We start from the raw sequence: 17,670 nt of genomic DNA on the forward strand, positions 1-17,670 counted from the left end.
ACTTACATAGATTATGTACCTACAATACTAATATTATCTCAGTTATGCACTAAATAGAGAATTTTGAATTGATTTATAATTAGATATGTCATTTACTGAACCTAAAATACCAATATTACAAGTATTATATATTTGTTTGATTTTTTATTAAATAATAATCTATAATTTATTATTTTTTATATTAAAATATTTAGAATTTATATTATTTTTATATTTATATTTTTTAATATAAATTATAAATTTACATATAATCAATGTTTAAAAACCCAGCCCGGCCATCGACCCGGCCGAGGTCAGGGGTCACGGGGTCACGGGTTCAACCGGGGGGTCACGGGGTCACTACGCTGACCCGGTTTTATATATTAAAAAAATATAAATATATATCCTATATGAAAAATTAAAAAGCAAATCACCAATCATCAAAGATTCAAAATATTCTTAACATAATTCACTAATTATAACCACAAGTCAATATTACACAACATAATTAAAGTATCAAGATACCAAAGTACAAAACTCATATTCTAATGATATCAAATTATCAAGATACCACAAGTCTAGGTCGTTTGGAGAGTAGAGAACGATTAGATTTAGGTTTGCAAGCATTTTTATTTTTATTTTTTAATAAAATGACGTTGTTTCATGGAATTTTCTTTAAAAAAAAACATGCAGTGACCCCCTTTGACCCTTTTGACCCGGGAGTCACTGAAATCCGGCCGAGTTTTGGGGGTCGGAGGGGTCGATGTGCATATAGGGTCCAACTTGTGACCCCAACCCTCAGATGGGAGGGGTCAGGGTTGACCCGGGTCAACCCGGGAGTGGGGTGGAGTTGTAAAACACTGCATATAATCACCGAATCATGCTAATAAATCAGTAATCCAGTAACTCGATACCTCGGCTAAGTCAATGATCGAGCTGGTTGTAATAATATTAATTTAGATACTTCCAAAGTCATGGGACCAAGTGATCAGAATGGGAGTGGTCTTCTCATGTGAAAAAGTGATCATGTTATTTGATCACAACCACTCATTGATAATGAGATAAGAGATAAAAAAAAGTGTATAATTTTAAAATTAATGATTGTGATCAAATAACATGACCACTTTTTTACATGAAAAAATCCACCTCTGATGAGAATAAGGATGCAGCTAATTGTTGTAGGAGTGATAAGGTAATCCGGCTGAAACTTGTGATTGGTTATTTTGGATGTGGAGGGCCCCCACATTATTTAGTTCCCCCGATTTCTCCGCTTCTAAAAAATGTTTTTCCTATTTTCCTCCGTAAGCTTTGAATGTGGTCTTTCTTTTTGATAGCCACAAGATCGTTCCTTTCTCCATTTTAAATAAATTAAAAAAAGAAGTGTAAGCAATTTTTTACATTGAAATATTAAATTTAAGAACGTGGTTTACTCAATATTAAGTGATAGTAAGCTATATTACACCGACATTAACATGGGATACGACATTCTGATATGTTGATTCTAAAAATTATTAGATTTTGACACGTTAGGACACGTTTTGATATTAAGTAATATTTTTAATTTATGTAATGTATATTATATTTAATATTCAATAATTTAATAAAAAAATAAAGTTAAACTTATAATACCCATCAATTTTGCAAAGAAGTATAAGATATCACAAATATTTATATAGACTCAATAAAATGGTAATCATAATTCAACGAATCTAATAATTGGAACTAAAAAAGTAACGCAAAGTAATCTTTGAATCATTTTTTGAGTCTCTGCAACACTATCGGAGTGTTGGAGAGTATCAAAAAATGTCGGACACAACACATCAAGGTTTTAAAAGTGTCGGTGCATCATAAATAATAAGAGAAAGTTAAAGCAGTAAGTATGGTTAAATCAAAAATACCAAAATATAATAATTTAATTTTTATTACAAGTTTTACTTTAAAAAAATAAAACTATTTAAATGTTATCTGAATATCAAAGTTCTACTATTTTTTAAAATATTTATGTATTTATTATATAAAATAAAAATTTAAATATTATAAAAAAAATAATGCAATAATAATTTTATAATATAATTATAAACATTTTCTAAATCACTTTTATCTTAAGGTAAATCGTATGAAATTTATTTTTATAAAGAGAAAGGGGCTTCAATTTTAAATTTTAGAATTGTTAATTCTTAAGGTGTAGGATGAAATTTCCTCACTCGCACACTTCCTAGGAAAACTTTTCAGGAGGTCATCCATCCCAGAATTGCTCCAAGTTAAGCACGCTTAACTATAGAGTTCTTCCGTTTCGGGCTACCAAAAAGTAGATGCATCTTGTCAGTATAGGTAGTACCAATTAATTCTTATAAGTTATCCCAAATTGTGCATTCTCATACCTGCACAGTCTTTGGAATCCCTCTCTTTCGGGTGTCAATTCGATTCATTCATGTAACCCCCGGCTGGAAGCCTGTCAGGAGTCGCTCCTTGTCTGTGGCTCTTTGCACCGGCGATCACTCCCCGCCCTCGTCAGTGCTCGGGATGTTACACGTCCACCAACTTCCTCCTGGTTCGTCCTCGAACCACACCGTACTGGAAGAGAGGCCTGCTTTGATACCACTTGTAACGCCCGATCGCTTCAAGAATCAATGACTATCCTCACATACTAACACAAGACTTTTCAGTGTGCTTTTTCCTCACTCGCACACTTCCTAGAAAAACTTCATAGGAGGTCACCCATCCCAGAATTGCTCCAAGTTAAGCACGCTTAATTATAGAGTTCTTCTGTTCTGGGCTACTGAAAAGTAGATGCATGATACATATGGATAATTGGTATGTGGTTAGACAAATGAAGGATTTTCTGATTTAATGAATAGTGTTGTAATGGAAATGGCTAGTGGGTTATTAGTTGGTGTGAGTAATTGCATTTGGTTGTTAAGTTGTTAGATTCTGTTTTGGCTTGCTGTGTGGCTTTATGCATGTATTTTCTGTAGTTAAATGTTGGGTGCTTTCTGTTAGTAGGTGTGTGTGTTGTATAAAAAGGGAGTTTCCCACTTGAATAATATGAGAGAAGTTTATCAGAACCATTCTTGTGGTTTAGGAGGTGACCTCCCCTTGAAGAGAGGCCTTTATTCTATTTTTCTCCTGTTTGTTATTTGCTTTCTTATCAACTGGTGCTTTCGTTGAGTATTTTTCATCATGTTTTCATCTTTGATATCACCTTCCATTACGCCTACCTCCATCAATGACGTTCACCAACAATCAGTGCATTCTATTTTTGCGGAGATGAAATCTGATTTGGCAGCAGTGACCACCAAATGTGAGAATGTGACATGCCTACTTCAGCAATTGATTCATGATTTGCATGAATCAAAAGCGGCTATGAAAATTCAAAAGGTTTTTCGCAAGTATTCCTTGAAGCTAACTATTCGTAGTTCCGAGGCGATTGACCAGAACGAGGTGCCTCCGGCTGAGGTGGAACATCCTATTGCTTTCTCGTTGAACAATCGAGAGAGGATTCACGAATTTGTGGATGCGTCTCCTTTGGATCAAGTTGGTCGTCTTGATGTATGTGCAGATCCGGAGATCGACGCTTCACTGCTCTATGCGGCAGCGCTGTCTTCATTGATCTTTCCCATCATTGACGAGGTCATCACGAAGCATGCATCTGGAGAAGCTCTCCCTCTACCAAAAACACTGGCGTTTCGTAACTCAGGTGACTCCACAATCATTAATTTTCCAGTTGCTCTTCTCTTTTGGGTGGGGGTTGACACTGATTCCACTGGCCCTCTGTGGCTCGACGGAAACCCTCCGGGATTCGATATTCTTCACTTGCATGCACAGCCTCATGCCCTCGCATGATTGATTGATGCATTCTTCCCTAAGTTGTGTGGCTTTAGTGTGAGGCTCAATATGGATGTGAATATCTGTGGATTTTTGAATTTTGTTTACATGATGTTCGATTTAAGGCATGAACGTGGTGTGGCTCCTTTGGAAATGGGGATATTCATTTTTTATTTTTTTTTGGGCATTCCTTCGTACCTCTGTGGTTCTGTGCTTGGTCCTTTAACACTCGTAGAGCCAGTGTTTCCTTTTCCGCTTCTGACCTTGCCAGGAAAAGTGGGAAATAATGCGCTAATAATGATTGATCACAGTGGCTCTGTTTTTCTGACTATAGAGGTTGGCCTCTTATGTTATTGTTTTAATTTTTTTTCCTGTGACAATTTTAAGGGTTGTGTTTGTGAGAAGACAGCAAAGCCTTGTTATGGTTGTATGTTAAACCTATCAGACTTCCTATCTCATGCTGCCATTATGGGATTTTTGGCGGGAGCCGCCATTACTATTGCATTGCAACAACTTAAAGGTTTGCTTGGCATACAAAACTTGATTAAGAAAACTGCTATTATTTCTGTCATGAGCTCGGTTTGGGGTTCAGTTCACCATGGGCCGAAATTGGATACAATAGTCATTAGAGTACCATTCTTGGTCTTTCTTCTTATAACCAAGTATCTTGCTAAAAAGAATAAGATATTATTTTGGGTAGCTGCAATTGCTCCTATGATCTCTGTCATAATGTCCACTTTTTATGTGTACATTACTAAGGCCGACAAGCAAGGTGTACCAATTATGCAACCTTATAAAAAAGGTGTGTATCCATTATCTGCAAATGAAAAATTTTCAGTGGAAATTATCTTGGCCTTGGTGTTCGTATTGGTGGGGTTGCTAGTGTGATAACACTCACGAAAGCTATAGCAATTGGGAGAACATTTGCTGCCATGAATGACTATTCAATTGATGGTAAAAAGGAAGTGGTGGCAATGGGAGCAATGAACATTATTGGCTCCCTAACATCTTGTTATGTGGCTACAAGATCTTCTCGCTCAGCAGTGAACTACATGTTAAGGTTGGAACTTAAGAATGACAGTGTTGTGATTGGGGAGGCACTAAAAATCTATGCTATAAGATGGATGCCTGATTCTGTTGATGCATTGGTTTCTGATGCTCATGCCAGGAGAAACAAATCGTGCTTATTGCCATGTTATAGTGTTGTAGGTTACTCATGTAGTTTCCTGCTAAAGCAACTGAAAGTGGCCAGATTAGTTGAAGCTGATGTATCATCAAGAGACAAATTGATGAAGAAATTGAACAATTTTTTAGCTCTTCTTTCTTTCGGGTTTCGATGTGAGGACTGTTGTATTTTTTTAGCACCACAACCCAAGTGGTTGAGAACAGACCAATTGCTTGAGGCAAATTACATGATTGCTATCTTCATTACAACATTTTTCTACATCTATTGTGCATGCTTTGGATATGCAGCTTTTGGAAATCAAACACCAGGAAACTTCTTGACAGAGTTTGGATTTTACGAACCTTACTGGCTCATTGATTTTCTTCAATTGGTTGGAGGATATCAAATTTACAGTCAGCCCACATACAGTGCTGTTGATAGATGGTGTTCAAGAAATTACCCCAACAGTGGCTTTGTTAATAATTTCTACCAATTGAAACTGCCTTTGTTACCTGCATTTCGGCTAAACATGTTCAGGATATACTTTCAAATAGCCTTAAGCTGTTGGCCAGCTATATATTTCCCTGGAGAGATGTACTTTGTGCAGAAGAAAATTGAAACTTGGTCTACAAAATGGATTGTGACATTCTGCCTAATGCAAAAAGATACTAAAGTTGATGAAAATGTTGCTTTCTCAGTAGCAATTGAAGCTGTTGGGATAAATTGGGCTAACTACATTGTGGTATTTGGAGCATTAAAAGGAATAACAAGGGTGTTTGCTTGGTGTGTTTACATGCAGAATTTTGGCAAGTTTACCTATCCACCTTGAGGACAAGGTGTTTGTTAAGGGGTAGGGAATGGTACATATGGATAATTGGTATGTGGTTAGACAAATGAAGGATTTTCTGATTTAATGAATAGTGCTGTAATGGAAATGGCTAGTGGGTTATTAGTTGGTGTGAGTAATTGCATTTGGTTGTTAAGTTGTTAGATTCTGTTTTGGCTTGCTGTGTGGCTTTATGCATGTATTTTCTGTAGTTAAATGTTGGGTGCTTTCTGTTAGTAGGTGTGTGTGTGTGTGTGTGTTGTAAAAAGGGAGTTTCCCACTTGAATAATATCAGAGAAGTTTATCAGAACCATTCTTGTGGTTTAGGAGGTGACCTCCCCTTGAAGAGAGGCCTTTATTCTGTTTTTCTCGTGTTTGTTATTTGCTTTCTTATCAATGCATCTTGTTAGTATAGATAGTACCAATTAATTCTTATAAGCTATCCCAAACTGTGCAGTCTCATACCTGCACAGTCTTTTGAATCCCTCTCTTTCGGGTATCGATTTGATTCATTCATGTAACCCTCGGCTGGAAGCCTATCAGGAGTCGCTCCTTATATGTGTCTCTTTGCACCGGCGATCACTCCCCGCCCTCGTCAGTGCTCGGGATGTTACAAGAATCATGAATTCGGGGAGTGGGTGAAGTTGAAGGCCTGTGTGAGGGAGTTTATGATTTGGGTGGCAGAGATAATGATGGCATTGGGGAAAGGGTGTAGGGACATAATGAAGCAGAGCTTGGTGCTAAACCCCATTTGTTATGGTAAAGGTGAAATCTCGAGTTCCCCTTCGTCGTGAATGGGTACAGCGTGAGTGATGATGGAGCTTTCATCATTGGGTGGACCTACAACAATAGAGTAGAGTTAAAAGATTGAAAACCTTCCTCTCAGCTAATCCCAACGTGGCTTCACCACTAAACCCCTTAATAGCTATCAAGTGATAAAAATTTATGATATGTTAAACTTGGAGGCTCTTTGACCAAAGTGGGGTTTTTACCCCTTTAAATTTTCTATCTGGTATTTGATTTCTGGTATTTACCAATGGAGGTCGTTTAGTGCCGTGGGGGGCCCCAACGACATTGAGTGTCGCGACCCCCCCTTGGGCACTTACATAACTTTTTTTTAAAGGTGAGTGTCGCGACCCCCTGGGGCATTCACATGATTGTGCTAAGTGGCACAATCCCGTTACCCTAGGCAGTCCCGCTTTCGTAAAACTTCGGAAGGTTATAACTTTTGACTCGGGTATCCCAATCAGATGATTTTTTTTATCTCACATAACTTTTCGAGATCTACGCAATGACCCCTCATTTGGCATATTTTATCTCTAACAAACATAATTTAAATTTGTAACAATGGTACCACAATCACAATAGTTTTTAAATCTAGAAGCATATCTTAGGATAATAACACATGATATTTGCCAAATTTTGGCGGGAAAAGGTAGAAACCCTTGATTTGATTAATTTCCTCGATTTTCAAATCAGTTTTGTTGAGATTTTAATTAACTGAGTTTATGTCTGTTAGAGTTGCAGCAACGCCTGTGCGAGACAATAGTTAATTTCAAAATTTGTTTTTATGAAGAAAAGAAAACGAAAAAAAGCGGAAGAAAAAATGGAGAACCCTATCAGTAAGGGAAGAAGGAACATGGAAGGGATAGACGATAGCTTCAGAGGCATCAAGCATGGCCAGCATGTTATCGTCTATACCTGCTCTGTTTTTGTGAAGAAGAAAAATGAAGAAAAAGTGAGAGAAACAATGGAGAACCCTAGCAATAAGGAAAGAAGGAACATAGCAAGGATAGACGATAACTTCATAGGCATCAAGCATGATGTTGCGTAAAATCGGCAAATACACCGATCGTACCAAGTAATAAAAAGTGTGTAAGAATATCGTCCCACGAGGATTGAGGCACCAAATTTAATTTAACTATCCCTTTCTTATTGGATGAACAAAAGTTGATTTTTGAAGTAATTGTGTTGTGACAATTATGAACTATTCAATATTTCGTGAACAATTCAAAGAGAAGTTTGAAAACTTTAAAGTAAAAGGTTGAGATTTGAGAAAAATATTAAAAGAAACTATTGCAGTAAAAGACGCCAACACCTTTCCGATCCCCACCTTGTAATCTTGATTAATATTTATATTTAATTACCCAATTGATCAAACAATTCACCATCTATAATAGAGATGAATTATTTTTCGTTTTTCATCCCTATTAGGGACAGACTTTTTTCCGTCCCTATTAGGAGGGACGAGTTTAGGGACAGATTTTAAAAACAATATCCTAATTCTACCCCGAGTTGGGACAGACAGTATTCCGTCTCTATTAGGGACGGAATTAGAGACAGATTAAAAAAATTGCAAATTTTTCGTCCCTAATAAGGACGAAATATTTTTTCATCTCAAAATTTGTCCCTATTACAGACAGAACTTATTTCATCACTAATTCTGTCCCAAATAGGAACGGAATGATTTTTCCGTCTCTAAATCCGTCCCAATTATAGACAGAATATTTTCCGTCTCCGTCTCTAAAATTCGTCCCTAATTCATACTTTTTTAGTAGTATAATATCATATAAAGAATCAATTTAATCTAAAGTTTAAATTATTAAGCATGACAAATTAATAATTTTATGTATTGTATCTCTCTATCAATAAAATTCACGTGATTTCATCTCAAATTTTAAGTCTATTCTCTTAGTGGTAACATGTAACAAAATTTGGTGTTTGCAAATCCAATAATATGTTGCCTTATATTTGGGCTATATATAAAGCAGTTCCAAGAAGAAGTAGTTTGTCCAGCAAAGCGCTTGCATTTTGTGACAAACGGCGATCTGGGAATGGAGACACACCATGACACGACAAATGGAGAGGTTATCGTGAAGCTAAAATACGTTCCAACTTCAACCAAGATCACGAATGCAGAGCAATTGGCATACATTGGAGGCATGCTGTTGTGTCAAGCAGAGATGCTTCGTAAATTGGGAGAAGATCTGCTTTCCTAAATTACAAGCATCATCTAATTGTATCCAAAAAAACAAACAAGCATCATCTAATTATGTTATTTTAAGGTTTTGAAAATGTTGGGCTAGAAAATGTTGGTTCTCCACTGCTTTATATGGAGAACATGGATTCAATTTATTGTAAAAAGTGTGCCTTTAGTTGATAATTTTGTTCAATTTTGAGTTGCTAAGGCTGTGAAAGTTATGAAAGAAATTTCAATTGACCTTATAAAAGTGGGGCGGGGAAGGACTTTTGGACAATTTTTTAAACGGTAAAACACTTCTTCTGTCACGTAAGAAGTTATTTTTTACAGTTATAGACTCATCACAATTTATGTCATATTAATTTTATTTTTATTTTTCAAAAAAAATGGTGGGTCCCACATTTGTCTCTCTCTGCTGCAAAATCTGATACTCTGCATTGACACCAGAGGTATAAGAGCCCGTTTGTTTCCCCTTTTAGAAAAAGTAACTTTTATCTCTTCTTTATTTTAGAAGTCATTTTTACAAAAGTAAAGCTATTTATATTTTTATAAAAATATATAGTTTTTGAAAAAATATTTGAGTTTTTACTTCTGCTTTTTTTACAAGTTAAAATTTTTAGCTTATGAAAAAAGTAGATTTTTGACTTTTTTGTGACTTCTGTTTTTTTTTAAAGCAGATATCCAAATGAGATAAAACTGAAAAGTGCTTTTTTTCAAGAAAAAAAGTAACTTTTGGAGAAAAAAAAGCTCATCCAAACGGGCCCTAAAGCCCTTTTTTAAATGTTCTGAACTAGAAGATTTACATTTCGCAATGTTATTAATATACTAGAACTTTAAGATTATATGAGAATATATGAGAAAAAAAAGATAGAAGATGAATCCCTAATTTCATAAACAAATTTTGATATAAAAGAGTTGTAAAAATGTACAAAAGTTATGATATTTGGCTAGAAACTTAGAGTCTATTTGTGACATCTTTTTTTTAAGTTAAAAGCTACTTTTAAGTTAACGTTACAAAAAAGCTTAAAAAAAAGTTAAAAATCGTATGATAATGGTATAAAGTTGTTCTTAGGATTTTGAAGGGAGGAAAATGAAATGATTTGTTATTGGGATAAATTATGGGTTTAAATTGTCTCATTTTATAGAAGACAATGATCTTATGCTAGTGAGGCATAAAAAATTATGCCATTCTTTTTTTATTTTTTTATTTTTTAAAAATGGTGGGACTCACATAATTTGTTTTTATGCACGAGGCAAGCTATCTTCTATTAAAGGAGATTAATAAATCTCATAAATTATAGGGTAAATGATAAAATTCATGAATAAAAATAAGAAGAGTATAATTGAAAAATAAATTATGAAAATTCAAAAAAGCTGACATATGTCTTAAAAAAAAAATTTAGCTTTTATTTTTTTCTTCATTATAAATTTTTTTTATTTTTATGATAAGAGATTTTGTAAAATTATATTTGACTAAACTTGTATTTATAGGGAAAAAGAACTAAAAATAAGAGCTCCCTACGACTATTTTAGAGACTTCTAACACCTCCTAAGCACAAATTAAAATACAACACAGAATAACTAACCCATATTAGAAAGCTATGGAAGGATTTGTTATCAGGAAATAGGAAGAGGTTATAGTTATTACATTTTTTTCTTATTATTTGTTACTATCAAATCTTAATTATTGATTGACGAAAATTTTAGGATTCTCACTGACGGTTATAATTTATTAGAATTAATAATTAAGTTAATAAATGTGATTCAATAAATTATAACCATTAAATTAACGAAAATCAACTGTTAAAATTTGATAATAACAAGTAATAAAAAAAATAAATAGTAACTATGATCTTTCCAAAATCACATTACTCTTCGTTTATGTATAACAACTCTGGACCATAGTGAGAACGTGTGCCAATGTATTTTTATGTATATTTGTTATTCAACTTTTTTATTCATCACATTTATGACAATAAAACTAATTTTACAAGTTTTTATTCAAATAAACACTTATTTAAGTGGCTTATTGAAACAGGACTTTATCAGTTGCTTTAGTGGTTGATGGTTTGCAGTTGGATCCGCTAGAAACTGTGTTGATATTTGGAAAAAGAAGAGTTTCAATACGTGTATAATTAAAGGAAAAAATATTTGTCTTTCTAAATGACATAATTTATATTATTTTACTCTCATAAAGAGATGAGATTCATATTTTTATTTTTATTTTTTGTTCACTCTCTCTTTTCTTTTATTTATCTCTTTCTCTCATTTAAAATGATATAACTTTACATCTTTTAAAATAATACACAGTAAATTAGATTGCCTTAAATATACCTTCCATCGGGGACAGGTTAACAATGACATGTGTGGTTTCTTTTTTCAGTGAAGACAACTTGCATGAAATTATATTCAACTTTAAGTATATTGACTATTCAATTTCTACTAGTTTCCTATAGGTCTTATCATTCATTAATATCCTTATAAGTAAATGCGTTTCACCAATTTTTGTTTTCCACCAATAGTTGACCAATGCAATATTGAAGATATTATGTATGCAATAAGTGGTTCGTATGCTTTCTTTATTCCGCATGATTAGTTCAGAAAGATTATCATATAGACTAATTGAATTTGATAGAATAGACTAGTTCTTTAGTGATGCATTATTTTTCTTTAGAAATTTCAACATATTATATCTCACTTCATTTGAGTTCGAGTTTTTCTTTCATCTTTTGGAAAATTGAAAAAATTCATATGAAATTACTTTGTTTACTATTAAGATTCAAATCTTACTAAAATACCAGACGTTCGGTTGAGGAGAAATATTATGAATGATAGGAAAATGAATGGAAAGTGAAATTGGTAGGAAAATATAAGAAAAAGTTGTTTGGTTGGAAAAAATTTTATAGAAAAAATTAGGTAGCTTTTGTAAAGTCTATGTTTGGCCATAAGTAACATATAGATGGAAAAATGCGTGCGAGTTTACAAAATTAATACTGACTTTATCAATTTTTGAACGTCCATATAATTTTTGTAAAAAAGGAAGTTTGTGTTTATAAGGAGTAGTCTGGTCCTTTTTTAAGTATGCACAGCAGGCAAATGTGGAGGTTTTCCACAATATACCACCCCTCAAAATGGCAACTTTGGCCGGCAAGTTGAGCACAAATACATAGATAAATGAGAATCACTACAATCATAATTAGCTACATAAGTCAGCAAATCCAACTGAACAAACGAAGGTTTCTTACTTTTTCACTCCTTGTTTATTTATGATTCTGTTGAGAATCCTAGAACCAAACAGCCATAGTTAGGGCTTCACAATCAAACATTTTATCCAGTGGAAATTAATCCCACACTCGGTGAGGACACCGACGACAAAAACCTCATGTTACGTTTTTTTCTTTTCTTTTTTTGGTAAACGAGTACTCTCAATCAACGTTTTCAAAATTGAACCGATCCTCCAATCAATAATGGTAAATGTTAAAAAAAATTTATGTCAGGTAGTGGATGGAGAGGGTTTTATATATATATATATATATATATATATATATATATATATATATATATATATATATATATATATATATATATATAAATGATAACATAGATACATACACATATTGGAATTTTTAATTCCTCTAAACCTTATGGTGATAACTATCACCTACAAGCCAAGATCCATCATACCAAATCATAAAGAAAAATAAGAACAACATAAAGGTGGAGGCATACCTGTCTCCATTGCAGCGGAATAACTTTGATCTTGTCTCTTAGGGTTTGTAGTCTTCCTCAGTCAAATCACCCTAAAACCGAATTCCTTATTGTGCCGTCTCTCTCTTGATGGGGAAGAGAAACTAAGGTTGTTCATTTGACGTATTGGGGACCATAACCCTTTATAGTGTTTTTATCTTTATTGTTGGGTCAATAAGCTCTCATTATACCTAGTTGGCCCAACACCGGTATCCACTCATTCAGCCCATACTCACTTAGGAATCTATTTGGGAATATTTAACTGATCACTTTAATTTACCCAATATATATAAATAGCACAATATAATTATTAATATAATATGTGACCCACAATAATTATTAGAAAATATAATTTCCTAACAATCTCCCACTTGGGCCACATATTAACTTGAGATAATTATATCGTATATCTTTAGTGCGCAACTGTATGCTATTTTTCTTTAGATTCCTCCTTAGATACAATCTGGTCCACCTCCTATATCAATATGAGATCATGGCGGCTTTTGTCACTTTCAAGCGTAACTAAACCTTCCATGGTCATCGCACCAATATATTCAATGACATAGGTCAAGTATGGATGAGTGGCATGGAAATTACATGCAATGTGATCTTACCATGCCTATTTCCAACTGGTCCTACTTTAATCTTTATGAGATCAATCCTAAATTTTCTGCATACACAAAGCAGAAACACAAGCACAAAATTTAATACATTCAGAGGGAAAATAACATTGAATTCTTTATTCTGCAGAAAATTTAATCTTCATAGAACACTAACATAAAGAACTCCCACTAAACCGTAGTGTCATCGAACAAAACAACACCCATATGAGCAGTATGCTCGTGAAAGACCTTAGGCACTAAGCCTTTAGTAAGCGGATCCGCAAGCATGGAGTTCGTCCTTATGTGTTCTATGGAAATCTGACCACTCTGAACTCTTTCTTTAACAACCAGAAACTTTATATCGATGTGCTTTGATTTTGAAGAGCTTCTGTTGTTGTTGGAGTACAACACTGCTGACCTGTTGTCACAATAAATCTTCAGTGGCCTTTCAACACCACTCACTATATGCAGCCCCGTGACAAAGTTTCGCAGCCATACCCCAAGGTTGGATGCCTCAAAAAGTAGAGGAAGCTACGAGTGTCTGTTTAACACTCTTCCAAGAAATAGCTCCTCCAGCCAACATGTAGACAAAACCTGACATGGATCTTTTACTATTTTGGCATCCAGCAAAATCAGAGTCAGTATATCCGACGATCTCTAATTGATCTGACCTCCGATATGTAAGCATATAATCTTTTGTTCTCTTTAAATACCGCATAACCCTCTTGGCTGCTTTCCAATGATCCATTCCTAGATTGCTCAAGTATCTTCCTAACACTCCCACTATAAATGCTATATCAGGGCGAGTACAAACCTGGGCATACATAAGGCTTCCTACTGCCGAAGCATAAGGTACCTTTGTCATTTCTATCATCTCAAGCTTACCTTTAGGGCATTAGGCAAAACTAAACTTGTCTCCCCTAGATATGGGCGTATCTCCTGACGTACAATCCTTCATGCCAAATCTATCCAAAATCTTTTCAATGTAGGCCTTTTGTGATAACCGTAGGATATCTTGAGCTCGATCTCGAAGTATCTGTATTCCTAAGACAAAAGATGCATCACCAAGGTCCTTCATCTCAAAAATTTTAATGAGAAGTTTCTTGGTTTCATGCAATAAGCCTACATCGCTACTGGAAAGTAAGATATCATCAACATATAATATCAGGAATACAAATTTACTCCCACTGAACTTGTGATACACACAATCTTCCACTAAGTTCACCTCAAAGCCATAGGAGATAATAACCTGATGGAATTTGTGGTACCATTGACGAGAAGCTTGCTTAAGGCCATAGATGGACTTTTTCAATTTGCAAACCATAGACTTTGAATCTCCCAATACAAAATTTTCTGGTTGCACCATATAAATTGTCTCATCAATGTTACCATTGAGAAACGCTATCTTTACGTCCATCTGATGTAGCTCCAAATCCAAATGAGCCACAAGCGCCATTATTGTCCTAAAAGAGTCCTTCGTAGAAACCAGAGAGAAAGTCTCTTTATAGTTTATGCCTTCTTTCTGAGTGAAACCTCTAGCAACTAGACGTACTTTATATCTTTCGATGTTGCCATTTGAATCCCTTTTGGTTTTAAATATCCATTTACAACCAATGGGTTTCGAACCTTTAGGCAACTCAATAAGATCCCAAATGTCGTTGTCTTTCATAGATTGCATCTCATCTTTCATGGCATCAATCCATTTATGAGCATTAGAGCTTTCTAAGACTTGTTGGAAGTTGATTGGATCATCTTCCTTCAAGCTTAAAATATTTTCATGCTCTTGAAGAAACACAATATAATCATCCAGAATTGCATTTCTCTTTTCTCTAGTGGATCTCCTTAATGGCACTTCTTGAGTTTGTTGAGTTTGTTCTATAGGTGGCATAGGGGGTGATTCATTATTGTCTTGACCCAAAGTAATGTCAGGGACCAAAGCCTGTTCCATAACAATGTCATGAACAGGGACCAGATCATTAATTGCTTGTTCCGTAATTGCATCTTGAATGATGACAATATTAGGAAGAGAAATATTATTTTCTTCCTCATCAAAGACAACATTCCTTATTTTATCTTCCCCCCCAAACTCAACATCCTCAAGGAATCTGGCATTTCCCGTCTCCAAAAAAGGATCTTGTAGTGGGATTATAAAACTTAAAGCCCCGAGAGCGTTCAGCATATCCAACAAAATAACAGCTGATTGTTCTTGAGTCCAACTTTCTTTCATTTGGCCTATAAGGCCTTGCTTCTGCTGGACAACCCCAAATGTGTAGATTCCTTATGCTAGGTTTCTTTCCATTCCATAGCTCATAAGGGGTTTTTGTCACTGCTTTGCTGGGAACCCTATTAAGGATATAAACTGCAGTCTTTAGTGCTTCTCCCCAAAGTGATTCTGGCAATGAAGAATGACTAAGCATACTCCTCACCATGTCTTTAAGAGTCTGATTTCGCCTTTCCACAACACCATTCATGCTAGGTTTACCTGGCATTGTGTATTGCGGGACGATTCCACACTCTTTTAGGAAGATCGCAAAGGGCCTTGGACGTTGTTCACCTGATCCATCAGATCTACCATAGTATTCACCACCACGATCAGATCTAATGGCCTTAATTTTCTTGCCTAACTGAAGTTCAACTTCAGCTTTAAATTCTTTGAACACATCCAATGATTGTGACTTCTCTCTAATCAAATATAGGTATCCAAATCTTGAATAGTCGTCTATGAATGTGATAAAGTATTGTTGACCATTCCAAGAGGCTATAGGAAATGGTCCACAAATATCCGTATGAATCAATTCTAAGACGTCTGAAGCTCTGTTGGAACCTATTTTCCTTATGTTTGTCTGTTTCGCCTTTATGCATTCAATGCATACCTCAAAATCATCCAGATCAAGGGGTTCAAGAATTCCATCAGTCACAAGCCTCTGAATTCTCTGTTTAGAGATATTACCTAAACACTTGTGCCACAGAACCAGTACCAACAAACTAAAGTGAGAGTCATACCCTTCCTTTCGCGCCATGCCTTGTATTTGGAACACTTTTTCTTCATGTGTCCAAATTTCTTACAAAAGAAGCAAGTGAATTCCTGGTCCTGCTTCTTTTGCTTCTTTGGCAAAGCATCCGCATTATCCTTAGCTCTCTTTCTTTTCTTGTCTTGAGAGGTTGATGCCAAGTGAGCACTATCAGTCTTCTCTCGCTGTAACCTCTCTTCCTCTTGCACACAGTGAGAAATGAGCTCATTAAGAGTCCATTTTTCCTTTTGAGTGTTATAACTCACCACAAATTCACCGTATTGTGCAGGAAGAGAAATAATAACTAAGTACATGAGCAACTCAGAGGGCAGCTCTAACTTTAATGCCTTTAGTTTTCCAGCAAGATTAGACATTTCCATAATGTACTCCCTTATGTTTCCCTTTCCTTTATACCTCATGTTTATGAGTTTGGACAAGGTTTGACCAATTTTAGCCTTTTCATTTCGAGCAAAGTATTGCTCGAGTTCCTTCAGAAACAACTTGGCATCAGTAGTCTCAACAATCGAGCCCCTAAACGCCTCCGAAACGGAACGTTTCATGATCATCGAACACATGCGATTTGAGCGTTCCCACTTCTCAATTTTATCCGTGTTTGGATTTTCCTGAGTGGAAGTGGGTTTCTCAGTCCTTAGTGCATTGTCGAGATCCATGCAGTCGAGAACAATTTCCACATTCTCTTTCCACAGCTTGAAATTTGCCCCATTAAGCATTGGAAGCATATTCATTTGAGCAACATAATTGGCAGCGGTAGCAGAAACTATACAGAGAACAAAAAAGATAACATACTAATAACATGTCATATCATATATATACATACACGATATAGACAAATAATCCGAAGTAAAATGAGTTTATTATAAGATACCTAGCACAACATTAATATTTAGTCTGTGGACAAAAATATCAACTTGTAAGTGGTACTCTTAATGTAGTAATCAAACATTGACAATAAGTCCTGTCAAATCATAGCCTTCCTGTGGGCCGACTATGAATTACATGGAGAATTCTTGATAATTGTCACATATTTATTACCACAGGTATGTTTGTTACTTGGCCAAATAATAACCTTCCTGTGGGCCGATCACTATCCGCATAAGCAATAAACACACACATGATCACACAACATATATTATTTGGCCAAACAATAACCTTCCTGTGGGCCGATTATTATTTGCATAAATAAAATATATTTATATGACCAACCTATTTGAAATCAAATTAACCTTTATAAATTTGGCCACTGTGGCGGTTAACAAATCTATCATATTTAATTTCAAATAGAAACCTTTAGGGATAATAAACCCATTTAAAAACAAAATAACAACAATAAAGAAAATTATTCTTTATCAATCCTCAATGTATTTACATACATACTATATCATTATACCATTAACAATAAATACCTTTTCATTATAAGGCTTAAAAAATGATGCACAAACAACGCACATGTAAGCCTTTTCAAATGAAAGCTTGAAAATGATGCATAATATCCAAAAAAAAATTATATTTAGCTT

This window comes from Gastrolobium bilobum, unplaced genomic scaffold (assembly GCF_033153095.1).
Source record: "Gastrolobium bilobum isolate Gb01-03AN ecotype WA unplaced genomic scaffold, APGP_CSIRO_Gbil_v1 utg7818, whole genome shotgun sequence".
Classification (NCBI taxonomy): domain Eukaryota; kingdom Viridiplantae; phylum Streptophyta; class Magnoliopsida; order Fabales; family Fabaceae; genus Gastrolobium; species Gastrolobium bilobum.